At 42.9% G+C, this 3,936-nt stretch overlaps 1 long non-coding RNA gene across 1 annotated transcript; it reads right to left on the bottom strand.

Annotated features, from left to right (window-relative positions):
* Window positions 1-1,444: 1,444 nt before the first annotated feature.
* On the bottom strand, window positions 1,445-2,629 carry LOC147034529 (uncharacterized). Its single transcript, XR_015059179.1, has 3 exons — window positions 2,574-2,629; window positions 1,862-1,983; window positions 1,445-1,639 (listed from the first exon to the last, which is right to left on the bottom strand). It is a non-coding gene; the product is annotated as an uncharacterized LOC147034529 (long non-coding RNA).
* Window positions 2,630-3,936: the final 1,307 nt, after the last annotated feature.

Raw genomic sequence — 3,936 nt, 5'->3', positions numbered from 1 at the left:
CCCAAGATATAATTGTGAGGAGGCATAGATCTGGGGAAAGGTATAAAACAATTTATAGAGTATTGAAAGTTCCCAAGAGCACAGTGAGCTCTATAATTAGGAAATGGAAAGAAAATGGAACTACTCAGATTCTTCCTAGAGCTGGCCATCTAACCAAACTGAGCAAGAAGGACCTTAGTCTTGGAGGTGACTAAGAACCCAATGACCACTCTGACAGAACTACAGAGTTCCTTGGCTGAGATGGGAGAACCTGTTGGAAGGACAACAGTCTTTGCAGCACTTCACAAATCCAGGCTTTATGGGAGAGTGGCCAGACGTAATCCACTCCTGAGAAAAAGGCATGTGAAAGACTCTGAGAGCATGAGGCAAAATATTCTGTGGTCTGATGAGATCAAAATTGAACTCTTTGGCCTGAATGGAAAATGTTATGTCTGGCAGAAACTGAGCACAGCTCATCACTCATCTAATACCATCCCCACTGTGAAGCATGGTGGTGGCAGCATCATACTCTGAGGGTGCTTTTCAGTGGCAGGGACTGGAAGACTTGTAAGGATAGAGGGAAGAATGAATGGAGTGAACCACAGAGAAATCCTTGAGGAGAGCCTGCTTCAAAGTGCAAAAGATCTTAGACTGCAGTGATTTATGTTCCAACAGGACAATGGTTCCAAGCATACAGCAAAAGCAACACTGGAATGGCTTCAGAACAAGAATGTGAAAGTCCTTGAGTGGCCCAGCCAAAGCCCAGACTTGGATCTCATTGAGAATCATTGGAAAGACTTGAAGATTGCTATTCACTGACACTCCCCATCCAAGTTGACATAGCTTGAGCAAATCTGCAAAGAAGAATGAGAGAAAATCCCCAAATCCAGATGTGCAAAGCTAATACAGATACATGTACCCAAGAAGCCTCAAAGCTGTATTCTCTGCGAAATGCGCTTCAACAAAGTATTGACTCAGGGGGTTGAATACTTATTGACGCAAGACATTTCAGATTTTCATCCTTGATTAACTTGTAAAAATTTCGAAAAACATGTTTTCACTTTGTCATTATGGAGTATTTTGGGTAGATCGGCGACAATTTTTTTTTTTTGATCAATTAAAAAATTCAACTTTGATTTCAGGCTGTAACACAACAAAATGTGAAAAAGTCAAGGGCTGTGAATACTTTCTGAAGGCACTGTATATCACAAGGCAATTCACAAAACAATTGCCAAAGAATATCTGGATAGAACGAGGCTGATCCTGAAAACATCCCTCTCCACAAGGAACAAAATCAAAGCCATAAACGAACAAGCAGTACCAGGATTTCAATGCAGCTGCAGAATAGTAAACTGGCCGCAATAAAAAAAATCGAAAAACTAGATATCAAAATAAGGAAACTCATTATATTATCCACAACATGTTCTATAAAAACCAGTGCCTCCCAATAATGTACCTGCTCAGAAAATAAGGAGGTGGTGGCCTGCTGGAACTCAATCAAGTGCACATCGTAAGGACTGTAGGATTAGCGGAGTACAGGATAACTTCAACAGACTACAGAATACAATTTGTATGCAATCATGAAGACAACAAACCAGAAAAGGTATCTCTCACTCACCTTGCAAGAAACTTCCAAAAACAGGTGCAAATAGAAGATGTCCTGCACCAAAATGAAACATCAACACATACAGATGCAAGAAAGACAAACACAATATATAAGGTGAAATATCAATTTACTTACAAATATCAAAATACAGCGACAAATGAGAGAAAGACAAAAGAGCAGGAAAATTCGAAAAAAGTCAGAAACATTGGGGATAGACAAAGAAGGCTCATTGGAATGGCTAATAAGAGGTCAGCTCAATTGTGACAGAGAACGAACCTGCAATAATAAATGCCCAAGACCAAGGACACTCCACCAACGGCTTTACAAAGATGGCAGGACTGTGTCAATCGGACAGGTGTATATTTTGCCTGGTAGACACAGCTAGCATGAGTCACCTCCTATTGGGATGAAAAAAAAACTCGTATCAGAACAGCTGTACACACAAAGGCACAACCAAATATGAGGAGTAATCCACTGGCACATCCACAAAAATTTCAATTTCCCATTTCCACAAAATTCATGGAAACAATAACCAAAGGCGATCATTGAAAACGAGGATGGAATGCACATGTACAACCTGATGATCCCATCCAGCGTGAACATAGAAAACAAAGCACTGCGACCGGACACAGTACTCAGATACAAAAAGGAAAAGAAGGATTTGTTAATTGAGGTTTCAGTACCCAGAATTTTTTTGTCTAAATAATGCAGAAATCAAGAAAATGATGCAATATTAAGACCTCAAGAAGGAAATGAAAAGATCTTGGAAGTTGAAGAATGCCAAAATTGTGCCAGTGATAAATGAAGCAATGGGAATGATGAAGAACACCCTCACAAAGATCCTTCAAACCATTCCTGGGAACATCAGCAGAAACAAACTACAGTTGGAGGCTGTCTGGAACCCAGTGACGATCCTGAAAAGATCCCTCAGAACAGAACTCAGACCAAGAAAACTTCACAACTTGATCCATTAATCATGATCTCTTACCAAAATGGAGGTGGATATTTCGAGACCTGGGAGGACTCTGTTCCACCTTCTGGAACCTGCATATGAAGATAACGACACACACACACACACACACCAATACCTATTTGGCATGCCTTGTACTATTTGAGTGTGTCTCATTCATAGAACCTTTTTGAGCTCTGCAAATATGTTTGGAGGAAATAATTGCATGACATAATTCGCGTGATTTAAAGAGCGAAGCAGTGTTTAGAATTGGCAGTAATTTAGAGACACCGTAGAACTTTGAGAAAGCCAACATGTGGGTATAATGACTTCAATATTGGAAGACAAGACCGAGTGAAGACGGCATTTCACCCCACGCCCTCACAGCAAACACTCTCCCTTCCTCGACCTACAACGTACCCAGCCCACCGATCGCATGCCGCCGTCAGGCTGGCAGTTAATATTTAAAGATGCATTTTCTTCGGAGGTCGCCGAGATGGATGCTCGGAAGGAAATCGATATGTTCTCTCCGGGAGCCACCCTTCGCTTCCTCACCGCCCGTCGGGAGACCCCACGCACCCCACCCCCGGGCATCCGTCGTGCAGGGAGCACGCGACACGTCCTGGCGCCGGCTCGTCCCGGCGCAGAAAACCCGCACAGGAATTCCTCTCCGTCTTATGCGCTGTCTGTAATTATGAGGGTCGGTCCTGCGGCCCAACGGCCGAGAGAAGCCATCCATTGCAGCGATCCATCGAGTGTTAACACACTACTCATTTACGAAGACGGGGATTAAATGACCGGTATAACATAAATGCATACCACACACAATGACCGGTTATCGATTGGCGAAAACGCAGCTTAGTATGCATTAGAACTCAACGCCCTGTGATTTATGACTTTCACCACTGGCCTCGTTAAAATGGATTGCCGTTTTATTTAGCTCGTCTGGGTGTAATGGAACCGCTGATTTAATGCTCTATGGGGTGTACTTTTAAAAGCAGCTGATGAAAGGCAAAGTGTTATTGTGTGCTCTTCTAATCCTGCTCCGTGTGTGTGTGTGTGGTGTGACATGCTTGCTTTATCAATTTGGACACTCACCTATACCTGCAGTTCTGCATCAACCAATTGCTTTTCCCATTTTTGGCCATTTTCACATCACTGGATTGCTTTGTATGTTCGAGTAAAATAAAGTAAGAAAATTTAATTGCCATTTCGTATGTCGAGAGGTGCGTCCCCTTGCAGTCATGGTGAAAGGCGAGCCCGCGAGGCTAAAATAGTGTCTCATGGCCAACGGTCGCACCAACAGCTGGGACGATCGCTCTTTGTGTCTGTATCTTCATCCGGGCTGTGATCCTCATTAATCCTTCGCGGTCTTTTTTTTCCTCCATCTCCACCTTTCCAC

This window comes from Eptatretus burgeri, chromosome 1, assembly GCF_056783735.1.
Source record: "Eptatretus burgeri isolate ZD-2024b chromosome 1, Ebu_testis_v1, whole genome shotgun sequence".
NCBI lineage: Eukaryota > Metazoa > Chordata > Myxini > Myxiniformes > Myxinidae > Eptatretus > Eptatretus burgeri.
Note: the sequence above shows the minus strand (reverse complement) of the source record. Positions and strands in the feature narration are given on the sequence as shown.